Source organism: Equus quagga, chromosome 20 (genome assembly GCF_021613505.1).
Source record: "Equus quagga isolate Etosha38 chromosome 20, UCLA_HA_Equagga_1.0, whole genome shotgun sequence".
Classification (NCBI taxonomy): Eukaryota; Metazoa; Chordata; class Mammalia; order Perissodactyla; family Equidae; genus Equus; species Equus quagga.
The window spans coordinates 31,423,593-31,438,420 of record NC_060286.1 but is presented as its reverse complement, the minus strand read 5'-3'; the positions used below and the strand labels follow the sequence as shown (position 1 = coordinate 31,438,420).

At 42.4% G+C, this 14,828-nt stretch overlaps 1 protein-coding gene across 5 annotated transcripts in view; it reads left to right on the top strand.

Annotated features, from left to right (window-relative positions):
* FOXN3 (forkhead box N3) overlaps nt 1–14,828 on the top strand; it is a 394,524-nt gene that overhangs the window by 217,036 nt on the left and 162,660 nt on the right. The window lies entirely within an intron of this gene.

The window sequence follows — 14,828 nt, the reverse complement described above, 5'->3', positions numbered from 1 at the left end:
GTGGGTGAAATAATGTCTTCCTGGGTAGAAACATTTACAAAGAAAAGTTGACAGCTTTAACATCTCCATGTGTGATGGTTTGTTGGGTTAAAGGTATAGGAATGAGTCAAGCGATGCCGTCGTCCCATGATCTGCCCGAGAGTGTCTCCAGGTGTTCACTGAAGGACTCACCCAATTGTTGTCGTTCCCGGTCTCCATGTAAACGGTGCTTGAGTGATCATTTTGTTGTGGTTACTTGGTGTTTGCCTCTTCAAAGGGAACAGCAGAGAACAATGAAGACTTTTATTCCTCCTCACATGCCCATTTGTTTTGAGACAGTGAGGTCATGGGTGCCATTTTTACAAAGATATCATCAGGGCGGGGTATGTAGCTGTCCCTTTTAAAAAAAGTGTATTAGTGTTAGATTCTAAAAAATAGCCGCTGGGGCTGGCCCGGTGTCCGAGTGGTTAAGTTCGCCTGCTCCGCTGCAGGCGGCCCAGTGTTTCGTTGGTTCGAATCCTGGGCGCGGACATGGCACTGCTCATCAAACCATGCTGAGGCAGCATCCCACATGCCACAACTAGAAGGACCCACAATGAAGAATATACAACTATGCACCGGGGGGCTTTGGGGAGAAAAAGGAAAAAAATAAAAAAATCTTTAAAAAAAAATAAAATAAAAGATAGCCGCCTAACGCAAAGCCAAATTTTAAGATTGCTTTTATCTTACATGGTGCTTGGGTTTGAAACGTACCCCTCAATCCTACAAAAAATTTTTTTGGTATATGGAAATGTTTCTCTTATAACCATCCAGTTAAGAGAGATTATCCTTGGACCACAGGTTTATGCCAATGAGGAATGGCGTGAATTCCTAGGTTTCAGTTGTTTTACAATCCACTTCTTTACAGATTCTTTCTCTAGTCTGGGGTTTGCTCTGCAGAAGGGAGCACCAAGTGATCCTCTGAAACAGCATTAATGAAGTTCTTGTGCATCTCAGTTGAGAAGCATTCCATCACAGGCCCTAGACAATCAGTCTTCAGCAAGAGACGGAAAGGAACAGCTGGGCTCTCTGAGAAGACTGCTGTATGTCTGCCTTTGCTAGGCGATTAGCGTGATGGTAGCCATAGCAACTGGAGCGTCTCCATAGTAACGCGTAGCCGAGACAGGTGCAGTTGCATCACAAGGCTGTTTGTTGCCTGGCAAAAGGACAGGCCATTAGTACTTAGATATACGCTGTTGCCTTAGAAACAAATAACCCTACATAGCAACTACAGTTGGTTTGAAAGATTTGAAGAAGAAAAAAAAAGGTTGTAGCAGCTTTTGTCTATGTTCATAAAAATCACTGGAAGCATACTTTATTGGAAATGACAACTTGAGGTCATATAGCTGTAGGAGATAAGATGGGATTTTCCAAAGCTGCCCAGCCAACATTGTAGAAATGTCCAGAAGGACGGAGCCATATGCTTGGTTTTCTCCTTGTGTCTGTAGCCACTCCTGAAATGGAAGGGAGCTGGGATTAGAGTGGAGAGTGGCTGCCACGAAAGCATGGTCGGGGAGGAGATGACACTAATTATTGGAATATTTCCCAGATACTCATGTTCCTTTGTCGTTCTACTCCCCTCACCCTGCAACCCCACAGAAAACCCTTCACTCTCCCCCGCAGTTTGTACCTCGGAAGTATTTCATAGTCTCTTGCTTCTAGGAAGTTGAGAACATAAGTGTAATTCACTGGGTTATATCATTGGTTCATTTAGACCAGTATTTTGTTGCCAAATATGACCCCAGGGGAAACGCAGTAATTATTTAATAATTTGAAGGATTATAGCAGAGCTCTGGGGGTTGCAAGAGGAATGCATACTCAGGCGAGAGGCTTTCTGAGCTGGCCTAAGCTTAATGACTTCATTTGATTTTTTAATGTAGGTGTAAAAATGCAGACGAACCAGAGCTTTTGTAATGAAAATAATTTCCAAACGAATACTTCAGATCTCATTCTGTCACCTCCAGTTCCTTTTCTCCCGGTTGACTGAGGGGAAAAAAAGTTTCTGAATCTACCCTTGCAGGGGCTTAGATTTCACCCCCTTAAAGGTCACTGGATGTGGACTGAGATGACATATCAGATTCTAGCCTGCCTCTTCCATGTCTCAACTCTGAGAACAAGTCACTTTCTCTTTCCTGGAGACTAATCCTTTCATCTGAAAGCTTAGACTTTGCCTCAGTATCCTGTAGTGTGTAAAATTGTACCAAAGCTTCTAAAGACTGGATGATGGTACAATATTTATGTAGCTTATGACGATGTGGTGTTCAGTTCGATTCTAAGCAATCAGGCCACTTGTTGATATGACGTAGGGAAGATGGAAGTGGGACAAAGCAAGTCATTAAATAGAGACCAAAAATGCCGCCTTGATGTTACCGGCTGTGATGCAAGGAGTCACCTGACAGCCCTTGCATGGGGTGCTGTGCAGGGCACCTGGGAAGTGCTTGGCTTTCACGGAGCTGGTACTTAGCATGCTGAAGATGGTGATTATACTAGATGGGTGGTTATTGCTAGCACTTGCAGGTGTGCTGGGCAAGTAGCGCTCTGAACAGAGCCGCAGGTGGCTGAAAACCGCAGGGAAAATGAGGCCTCTGGAAACACTGCCCCAAACCTTGTTCACGTCCAGATACGATGCTAAATGCTGTGATACATAAGACTCGTGCCCCTGTTGTCCAGTGTACCCTTTTGGATGTATGTTGGGATGTTCCTCTGTACCTGCTTCTTTTGATACCACATCTGTGAATTGTTTTTAACTGCAATGCAGAGCTCACTGACAGTGGCCCTTGTATTCATTTGCTAGGACTGCCGTAACAGTGACAACTAAGTGACTTAAACAACAGAAATTTCTTTCCTCGCAGTTCTGGAGGCTAGAAGTCCAAGATGAAGGTGTCGGCAGGGTTGGTTCTTTCTGAGGCTGTGAAAGAGAATCCGTTCGGGGCCTCTTGCCTAGCTTCTGGGGTCTTCTGGCATCTTTGGCTTTTCTTGGTTTGTGGATACATCACCTCAGTCTCAGCCTACGTCATCGTCACATGGTGTTCTCCCCGTGTGCCGTCTGTGCCCAAATGTCCCCTTTTTATAAGGACACTAGTCACGTTGCATAGGGGGCCCACCCTACTCCAGTATGACCTCATCTTCACTCATTACATCTCCAGTGACTCTGTTTCCAAATAAGGTCCCATTCTGAGGTAGTGGGGCCAGGACTTTAACGTGAATTTTGCAGGGACACAATTCAACCCGTAACTGCCCTTTTCTTAAGTTAGGCATTTTTGCTGACAAAAATAGGAGGAAGCGGGGCCGGCCCCGTGGCCGAGTGGTTAAGTTCGTGCGCTCCGCTGCAGGCGGTCCAGTGTTTCGTCAGTTCGAATCCTGGGCGCGGACATGGCACTGCTCATCAAACCACACTGAGGCGGCGTCCCACGTACCACAACTAGAAGGACCCACAACTAAGAATATACAACTATGTACCGGGGGGCTTTGGGGAGAAAAAGGAAAAAATAAAATCTTTAAAAAAAAAAAAAATATGAGGAAGCAGAAAGTAAGGAAATGTTCAAAAAACAACATGATGGATGTGTCAAAGGGACACAGGAGCCAACCTGAAATTGCTCCCAGTGGCCAAAGCTGGGACAATTTGACCAGCAAAATAAATAACATAGTATTGACTTATAACCCAAAATATGAAATAAATATCTGTGAGTCCACACTGATATAATTAAATGATCGTATAAGTAAATAAATGAGAGTAGAGACAAATTTCTGATACAGACGAATTCCAAGTAATTCTTGTAAAGACTCCTCCACTCCAGGAGTTGGAGTTTAACTCTGTACTCCCTGAGTGGCTGTTCTTAATGACTTGCTTCCAAAGAGCGGAGTATGGAAAGGGGCGGAAAAGAAAGCGTATCCCAGAAATACCTTGGCCAGGTGATCAAAGCTAGCTCTTCTTGATGTGAAGTTGACAGCACGTACCTTTGATATGTTGTCTTGAAATTGTCACTTCACCTCTGTGGGCTTCTTCTGCCAAACCGTAACCCCAGTGTAACTATGGGAAAACATCAGACAATACTGTTGTCCCCAAGGAGGGGACGCTCTTCAAAATGCCTGACCAGCGCTCTTCAAAGCTGTCAAGGTCATCAAAAACAAGGGCAGTCTGAGAAGCTGTTCCAGACCAGAGGAGGCTAGGGAGACGTGATGACTAAATGGGTAGTGTCATATTCTGCATGGGTTCCTAGAACAGAAAAAAGGACATTAGGGAAAAGCTTGTGAAATGTGAATCAAGTGTGCGGTTTAGTTAATAGTCATGTAGCATTGTTGCCTCTTTAATTGTGACAAATGTACCATAGTAAAGTAAGATGTTACCACTGGGGAAACTGAGTGAAGGGTATGTGGGAACTCTGCTGTCTTTATAACCTTTCTGTTAAAGCAGTCCCCAACACACAGACTAGTCGAGTTTATCAGTTTTAAATATCCACCTCCTTTTGGGTGCGATGAAAAGTCAAGTCAGTGCATCGCTGAGCAGTTGCCTGCCCTCTTTCAGTGCCTGTCTCTGTCATCGTCATGATACCTTTGAAGAGCTGATCATCTGGAGCCCTTGCTTGCACCTCATTCTCTGTAGGATCTGCTGAGCCACACAAGGCGCATCGCTGTTATTTGGACTTTAAACTTTATTTTTGTGAAATGACACTCCACTGTGCTTGGTAGGATCCCATGGCCCAGCTCAGGGAACTCGGGCTGGATGCAGCAAGTCAGCTTCATTTATTTAGGACTCTCAACCTTGGCCAGTGTGGCCTTCAGACTCTAGATCTGGGAAGAAGAAGGAGGGAGAGTATGTTTGGGTTTCTTGCCCGTACCCCTTCAGAGAAGTCCTCTTATCTGTTTTCATGCTTACCTTGCATACGCCCCTCCTTCCTACATGTGGCTTTTCTCATTCAAGGGTATGCATAGTTTTAATGCTTTTGATATAGATATTGCCAAATTGCCTTACCACTTTACACTCTACTCCAATCTACGTTCCCACCAACTTTTTAGGAAATTCCCGTTTTCTAACCTTTGTCTGTGTCTGTGCTAAATAAACACAGTTCCCCAGTGGGCGACCTCAAATTTTGCAATTTTGATTTATAGTGAGGGCATTTAAACTTTATAATACTGGATTAATGCCTTGTAAATACCGGATGTCCTGAAACAATGTTGATGACAACAGGCCGTTTTCAGACGTTATTCCACTGTAGGTAACAATCCAAAATCAGTTTATAGAAAAAAACACTTTAATCATCTTTCACCATAGGTGGGAACAGGTTTTACAATTAATCAAACAGTGTGGTTTATAATTTCCTGGATGATCAGTTTTCAGAGAAGGGAAATTTAATAAAATATTCCTAATTTGGGAGCCTGAGCCAGTATAGTTTTGTGCTTCCTGGGTACCTTCAAAGAAATCTCAGCATCTTGTCTGCTTCTGGTCTTTGTGATGGGTTGGCCACAATTGGCCTCTAGATGAGCATAAACCCTGATTGAGGGAACTGTTGTTCCTCAGCACACCTTCCACTCTTTGTTTAAATATCTCCACTCTAAAAATTATAAGGATATTGTATATTTTGTGAAAAGTATTGTAGCCTAAAATGTATGAAGAAAAATCCACGAGCCTTTTATTTGTTGACCCAGCTCTAAAGATTTATTTTTTTGGATGGTTTTAAAGTTTGTAGAGTCAAAATCTTTCCAAAAAGTTTCTGTTGCTCTCACGTGCGTTTTTTTTTTTGTAAATAAAGAAAATCCTGGACATTTAAACTTACCACTTAAAAGCTCTTTATGTTTCTTTTTGCTTCTTTGGAGCAATTTAATGAGCCGCAAAAAATATGTTAATGGCCTCTCCAAAGATTTTGGCCTTTTAGATATTGAGAGTTTTAATGAAAATGGCTGATTTTAGTGCTGACTCAGCAAAAGGTTTTCTTTTGTCTTGCCTGCTGCCCTATTCATGTGCTTTGAGCTTATTCTTTATAATTTTTTTAAATACCCACATAGCAGAGTGATAGTGCTAAGGATGTAGAATGGTACAGAGTGGTTGGTATATGTATTTGAATTAATGAAGTCATCAGTGATGTCTCACCAGGTGAGTAAGCTTTGGCTGAAGGAGTGAACTGGTGATGGCAGACGGGGGATTGCATTGGGAGGAGGTGAGGTATTGGGGAGCTTATCTTTTTAGACAATTAGAAGATTAGAAAATCCTTAGAATGTTAAGCTTGTTAACATGACGATGTTAATTCCCCCACTAAAATGCTGAATTTGCACACAGTGAGCAATAGCTTATTCATTGCTTGGATAACATCCAGTAATTTTTTTAACATCTAAGACATCTTTCACTCCAGTTATTCAAAGTGGTGTGCATTTAAGAGTTGGCAGAAGAGCTGCAAAGCCACAATAAAATCAGTTTTAACTTGCATTGAAGGAGTTTTCATTGTTAGATTGTTGTGTCATTGTAACTTTTAATTCAGTCAAGCATAAAGAAAGAATGTGAGAATTTACATTAGTTCCATCAGTATTACACTCCTTATATTTACTTGAAAGTGACATATTGACCATAGCTAGTTTTTTAAATGCTTCTCATATTCAATACATTTATTGTGTAAGTTTAATTAAAAAGAGTAAGATATTATATACTTTGAAAGAGTATGCTTAAACTGCAACTTTTTGCTTAGTGTCATTTTTAAAAGAATATTAAATTTAAAAGATCAATATGAAGTTTTGTTGTGCCAAATATGCAGAAGGATGTGCTAAATTAATGTGGTAAAATGGATATGGGATTGAATGACAAGATTTTCTAGTAATAGTACTTGCAAATGTAAACTTTGTTTTGTTAAGAAATTGGAGGGTCAGGCACCAGCCCGGTGACCGAGTGGTTAAATTTGCGTGCTCTGCTTCGGCGGCCCAGGGTTTCACCAGTTCCCGTCCTGGGTGCGGACATGGCACTGCTCATCAGGCCACGCTGAGGTGGTGTCCCACATACCACAACCAGAGGGATCTGCAACTAAAATATACAACTATGTACTGGGGGGATTTGGGGAGAAAAAGCAGAAGGAAAAAAGAAAAAAAGATTGGCAACAGTTGTTAGCTCAGGTGCCAATCTAAAAAAAAAAGAAGAAATTGGAGGGTCAGATAATTAGAAAAGGCTTAAAATTGTAGGGGTTCACTCATATAAAAAAAACAGTGCTCATTTACAATGTGAGCTTTAGAAATCTATTGGTTGGCTATAATTTTATTTGCATATCAAATCTTATTATTTATTGACTTCTATTATACTTTCTGAGTTGGTCTCAGAGTATTTTTGATCTCAGCATTTTTCCTTCAGTATGCTATCCACTGTACATTTCGTTCTCATTCAATCCTATATTATTTTATTTAAATGGAAAACAGTCTCTGTTATCTTTGAGCACTTATATTCTAGGCGTATCACATAAAGATTGTGCCCAGCCATCCAATTTCATTGTTTTCATGCTCACTTTGAAAGCTGAAAGTTTAAGCAGCCAAGCTGATTATCTCTGTTTTACTCAGGTGCTGAGTAAAACTCATGAGAGAGTAAAACTCCCCTGAGAGAGCCACACAGAGTTTTCATCCTCTGAACCCTTGGGGAGCCCTCAGTCCCTGATTTGTATTCTAATAGCAGAAGTGTCAGGATCTCTTTAAATCTACAACTGATAAATTTCTGCTGATGTAGTTCCTGAGATGATGGACAACAAAGAGGTGCTGGGTCCCAAATTCCTGGTTAGAAGAAAGTTGAAGTGTTGATGGACCCAGTAGGAATCTACAGTCTTTGCCAATTCGCTTCCTGTTAATTTGCATCTCCAAAATCACCTGGCACATTCCTTATGAGAATATTTTAGGCATTGTTAGAGGGGGGAAATGTCTGCAAAGGGGAGCTGACCTGCTTCTGTATATTTGTCAAATTCTTACCTGGGTGGGGGTTGGGGTGGTGGTGAATTGATCTACATGTTAGAAATAGGAAGGAACTGTCAAAAATGCATGAAATCAACCATGTACAATGTGGCACTGTGTTCTTTGTTTGGCAGCCATGTGAAATTGGCAAATTTCTCATCACCATAGAAAATAAAAAGCTACAGGCTTTTTATTTATTAGCCAAAGAGGCTGTGTGTAAGCCTCTTTTTTCTCCAACTTCCGGTTACACTCAAGACTTAGAGGGATTTTATAGATTAAAAAAGGAGGGGGATTAAGAAGGAGAAGTGTAATGTAATTAGATTGGACAGTAGAACGCATTCATAAAAGATTTGAGGAAGATAGAATGAGGGAAGGATTAGTTGACCGTGAGTATGTCAACAGTGAATTTAGGTTGGTCAAGATGGTACTGTAGGTAGTCTTAGGTGATATTAATAAAAGGTGAGTATTTGAACAAGAGATGTGATGGCCAGTAATTCCCACTTTCAGTGTGGATCAGACCTCGCAAGGAAGTTTCTATCCAGATGTGGAACGGGCTCTTTGAGATAATGAAGAAAGCGATCAGGCTGGCTAGGGGATCCAAGTGTTACTACTGAAGAGCTGGGAATGTGTAACTTAGAGAAGAACACCTTCAGAAGGTCAGCGTGCCAGCTGTCTTCAGCTTTAGCCAGGAGGGATTTGGGTCCAGTGGGTGGAAGTTATAGATAGAAAGATTTGAGCTCAAATAAGGTAAGATCTCTCTTAACAGAGCAGCATCTGACGCTGTGCCAGATTCATAACAGGAGCTGGGTAAATGTTTGGGTTGATGAGTAAAGGAGCTACCCATGGGGATGCTGGTCAAGACTAGATGGCCAGCTGGCTGGGTCTTTCAAAGAGATTTAATTATTGCTAGGAGAATTGCAAGGTGTCCCTTCCAACTCTTGAGATGCTCTGTTTCTAAATCTGTCGAGCCGTTACAACGGTAGAATGGTGGACACTCACTCTGTGGCGTGGTGTTTGTGGCTCTCCAAGCCCACGGTGTAGGTTGGAAACAAAACATTAGGGAAAATAGGCATGGCTTTGTTACTCAGAAAGGAAAGGTCAGTTCTTCTCTTGAAATTGTTAAGTCCAGATTTCGAGACTGTGATGGGACTGATTTAGTTACTCTTCATTCTGTGTCATCCAGCTTTTTGATTCATGCCCTATAATTACCTCCCTTGTTTTCGAGACACTTCTTTGCATTTCCTTCCGTGTGAATAAAATTATCACCGCAGTGTTTTGCCAAGCAGAAGATCATTTCCAAAAGCTGTCCATCAAATCAGGCCGACCTTCCCCCTATTGTTTATCCACTGAATTAATGAGAGCAACACCCACCCTTTGTATAAATCTCCTTGGAAGAGCCAAGCTGGTATCCTTGTTCTGTAGAATCACATGTGTTTGGCTGGAGTCTCTGATCGCATTCTCAACCTCTTGCTTTTCTTCCGTAGGGGCCATGTCGCATTACTTGTCAAACCATCTTTGAGACTCTGCCGTATATGTGAAGGGTGCAGAAGGAGTGTGAGAAGTATCAGAAATTCCACATTGATTGCTATCTTTTGCTGGTTTTTTAATTACCTGGAGAAAAGGTTTAGATACATTTTTCATCCTTATCTTGTTAGACTGAGTTGCTTCATCATAATAGTCCAAGTTGAGACATGTTCATTGTGTGTTTGTCTAGTTTAAACGGAAAGTTCTGGTCAAAGTCTGTTTGCCAGCTTGCTTATTCCATCCAGATCTCTAACAAACCTAGTACCCCCCACCCCTCAACGCGCACTCCCCATGTAGTTTGGCAAGAATAAAAGTGAATGGGAAAAAACACATTCAGAGGAAGAAACTAAAGAATTTTAGCAGGTTTCTCTGCCTCCTTCCCTCTCCTCCTCCTCCTGTCCTCCCCGTCCTCCTCTGCTCTCTTCCTCCTCCTCTTCTGCTTCATCTTCCTCCTCCTTTGTCTCTCCTTCTTCCTCTTCCCTCTGCAATTGTGGAGCTTCTGAGTAAATGGAATTTTTTTTTAAGTATAAAGAGAGGAGAGTTTCTTATATTAGACTTCCTTTAAGCTACAAATTGACCCTGCTCCATTTTTCTTTTCTGCTTATAGAGAAACTGAGGCCCACAGAGACTTTCCCCTCTTTTAATCTTTCCAGCAGAATCACCCACTGGAGGGGGCTCTTCTGGCTGGCTTTGGTGAGTTCCTCAGGCCCACAGATCCCCTGCCCGGCCTTATGTCCATCCACACTCACTGTGGGGTTGACCCCAGCTGGTCCTGCAGGCAGGTGGATGGATATGGCAGCTCTGATGTCCTCAGGAGAAAGAGGCAAGTCTGGGGAAGCAGGGAGCAGAGAAATGGAAAAGATCTGAAGATCTCAGGTTCTCAAAGTGTGGCGCTGGTGTCCCCGGCTCTCTCCCACCTTCCTGCCTGTCACAGCATCCTGCCCCTTAGGTAGAACAGAAGTCAGACAAAGTGCTCTATCCTGGGCCTGTCTCTGATGAGCCTTGGTGTCCTTGAGCAGGTCCTTCTGCTTACCTGGGCCTCAGCTCCTCATGCGTAAGAGGGCATATGGTGGAGCAAGACCTGTGAACCCTACACTTGCTGCCACAGACTGGGACTGGAGGGTCCCCAGGCTCCCTCCCAGCTCCTAGAGGCTGGCTACCATCAATCCAGGCCCACAGCAAATCCCAGTAAGTCTCAGAAAGATGCGTAAGTTATAACCATGCGTGAGCCACTCACTAGCTGTGTGACCTTTGACAAGTTACCCAGACTCTCTGAGCCACCATTCTGTCATTCCTACTGTGGCATAAGAATACCCAAGGAGTCCTCTAGGCATTAAATTAAGTACAAGGCTGTATAAAATGTATTTGCGCCTGGGCCACAAAAATCAGTGCATTTTAATTTCTCCTTCCTCACCATCACTAGACTTCCTTTTGATAATTGTATAGTGTTGTTTTTTGCACATGCTGCATAGCAATTTGGCCCTTGTATATATAGTTTTGCATTGTCAGGTATCTTTTTATATTTTATATTCTGTAGTTTCCACTAGTCTTAAGATCTGTGAAAACCAGGATTCTTTTTGAACTCTCTTTCCCTGTGCATTAAACAGAACCCTGCATACAGGTGTTATTCAGAAGATAGTTATCAATGATTTCTCTTAGAAAGCACAGCACAGTTTATGAGAAGAGTACAAAACCTTTTCTTCTGGTTGCTCAGGGATGCCAGAAGTAATTGGCTGCCCTCCTCCCCTTCACTGTCACAAGGCAAGGGGTGATGGAGGGGGAGGGAGAAGCTGCGCTCTATATCCCTTCCCTCTAAAGATAATTTAGTGATTTTGCAGTGTTGGTGTTTCTGGCCTTCCATCTCCTTCCCCATCTGTCTGCCAAGGCCCTGGTGTACCTCTGGGTACCACAAAGCCTGACTATTTGGACCAGGTCATTCTTGAAGCCTAAGAGACCCATCAGGCTACTCTGGGATGGAAAGGTTATAAATTCCAGGCTGTTGACTCCAAGGCACCAAATATTGTCAGAGGACAAAACATTTTGCAGCTGCCGTAGAAAATGCAAATGTACTTAAGGTGGTGCCAGCCAGGAATTGCTCCAGCTTTGTCTCATTCGTTATTCCATTGAAAAGAAGGCTCCCTTTGCTCCTTCCTGAAAAGAAGCATCCTCTGTACACTTACTGCCAAACAGAGCACTTGAAAGGTAAGACGCTTCGGCTCTCCCTTCCCTAATCATAATGGGAAAAGTTTGCACCCCAGGCTGGCTCTAGCCGTCAATTGTGTTCATTCTCTACCAGATACATAATCCGGGTTTAAATCGCTTGGCAGTAACTCATTAGTTTTTTTCCCCCTACATTCTTTTCTTCTTTGATGAGAACAAAGCCCGTCTGCTCCCTGCTCCAGATCTTGCTTCTTTCTCCCAGAAAATCTCACTGTTTCGCTTTCATCCCTTCAGAAGAAAGTCACCCAAATGTTAGCCTTCCCTACCTGCTAAAAGATGAAAATCTTCCTTCTCTGTACTTTGAAATCTGTGTTCAGAACTCACAGGTATGTGGTACCACGGGCTCCAGATTCCGTGGAATGTATTCTGGCCGTGTACCATGGCCTGACTGGCTGAGGACCCCTCCCTCGAGCTGCTCTCCTCCCAGCTCTTTAATGGACGGTTCTTGAGAAAGGAAGGATTGGACATATGGTGACTCTAATGGAATTTTATTCTTATTAAAGCCCTTTGAAGTTCTCTCTTTCTAACACCACCCCCTCTTACCCTCACTTCTCAGATGTGGGATGGTCTGTCATCAGGGTTGTTGAAGTCAAAGTTATAGGAAAACCAAACTGGATTTCTGCACTACAGCTCTTTGATGCAGAGTAAAACAAAAATCTATTTCCACCCGATAGTCTAGACTTGTAAGAAATGAACTATGAATGTAAGCTCTTTAGCACTGTAGGGTCACAAAGAATTTTAAATTTAGTTAGTCCCTCCTGCTTTGGATCCTAAACCATTGTGCATTTTGGGTGGGAGGAAGAAAACCAAGCATTTATTGAATACCTACTATGTGCCAGGCTTGGGGTAGCAGACATCATATGTGATGCAGTGTTGTAATTCTTAACAAGAATCTGATGAGATTGATTTTATCGCTGTTTTACATTTGAGAGAACTCAGGCTAAAAGAGGTGGTCACGTGCCTGGAAGTGGCAGGTCACACAGCTGCAAATGGCTGAGCTGGGACCTCAGCCAGGACGGCCTCGCTGTTCTGACTCCAGAGACTGAGCTCTTCCACCGTAATTTGGCACCTCCAGGTTGCTGTCTTCTGTGGAAATATTCTCCCGTCTAATAGTTGAAAAGGTGGGCCTGGGAAAGGAAGAATGGCATATCCTGTCACTTTTTAAAGGACAAGTATTGTAGCATAATGAAGGTGAGAGGGATGGATGTAAGACTAGTTAGGAGGCCGCTCTAATAGATCAAGCCAGTGGAGATGAAGGTCTGAACTGGGGGTGGAGAGAAGGGAACAAAGACAACTGGAGGGAGGCCCATGGGACTTGGTCGGGGAAGGGGTAGAGGGGAAGCTGAGTGGGTTCTGACTGCTGTGGCTGCGGGCGGGCGGGCGCTGGTGGGAGGCGGGAGGGAAGTGACTAAGGGTCATGGTGTGTGTGCGCGTGTGTATGTGCAAGGATCACTTCTGTTTTAGACAAAATAGAAAAGTAAATGTGGAATGGGGGAGAATCATACATTTTCTCAAACTTGTTTGAGTTTTGTGATTTTGGAGATTCTTTATACAGACTGGTTAATAAAAAAAAATCCAAAGTTTGAAATATTAAAGAGCTTGCCTTGTCCATGAGTTCCGCTCTTAGAGTTAATTAGGATTTTGTTTTGTTTTTTCTTCTAGGCCTGCTTAAATACTCTGTCCTCCTTGGGAATAAATGGCCATACTTCAACTATCTTTCTAATCATTTCTTATGTGTAATTTTTTTTTTATATGTCTGTAGGGAGAATTGACAAAGGCTAACCAACGTTTGGGTTTGAGTAGGTTTTTTGCTTATTGTTAAAGCAATATATATATATTTTTTTTTAATTAATTAATGTTATGATAGATTACAACCTTGTGAGATTTCAGTTGTACATTATTGTTAGTCATGTTGTGGGTACATCTCTTCCCCCTTTGTGCCCTCCCCCTACCCCCCCCTTTTCCCTGGTAACCACCCATCAGATCTCCTTGTCAATATGTTAACTTCCACCTATGAGTGGAGTCATATAGAGTTCGTCTTTCTCTGACTAAAGCAATATATTTTGCTAACATTCTTTTAAAAGACTCTCTAACCATTTGCCTGAACTTCCAACATGTACACGCTCAGTAAATATCTGTGAAATAAAAATGAATAAATATAATCAGCATCCTTTATTTGACATGGAAGTCATAAAATGGATTAAAAACACCGACAATTGATTTTTGTTAAGGAATAAGCAGGGAAGATTCTTCCGAAAATACCTGGCTAATTCTGGTTGAGCCAAGTGTATAAAAATTAAGCTCTGACTATCAAGATCATGGTCTGAAATGGCGTATTTGGGAAGGTCAGGCTTAGATTGTAGCAAGTGGTAAGCGCGGCTCACCATTTTGGTTTGTATGTGCCAAGTCGAATGGACTACTTGGGTGGCAAAATGCAACATGTGAGAATGTTTTCAGTAATCTCTGAAGGTATCGGGATCATGCTAAGTTGTTGAATCAACTGAAATTAATGTGCCAGCCCATTGAACTGTTTTGCTGTTAGTCGTGGAAAATTTAGTTTTAACGAAGTCTCTAGCTTAGCATTAAGGGCACAAGGGATGGGGTGTCAGAGTCGCTGGACGAGCTTTAGAAATTATATAGGTTGTCGATGGTGAAGGAGACTGTGTCAGGGTGCTCAGCGTGCGGTGAACGTAAAACTGCTCTAGAAAATAAAATGTATTATTTTTAAATCAGTTTCTGTATGTATTTCTCTGACTCTGGAAAGTCAGGTATGGTATTTAAAATCGGTGCCTTAGTGAGCTCTAGTTACCATGGGGGGTATTTGCCTCTCTCAGTAACATGCAACAGGAAAGTCACATTGAGATTTACTGTTCTGCATCATAGAATGTTGGAGCAGAAGAGAACCGAAAATCACCCATTTTGGTGTTCTGCAAGTGGGTACTATAGGGAATAGTTAGGGATGTTAAATTTTACTTTGGAGTATGTGTGGCTTTCCATGGTCAGTAAGTTTGGGAAACGCAGCTCATTATAATCTCTTAGTAGTGAGCTAATTCAGATGTTCCCCACACTTCATTAAACAGACACCTTTTTCTGGGTGTGGGGGGTACACTTAACGTCTTCCAAGGAACACCAATTTGGGGAAAGTTAGATAAGGG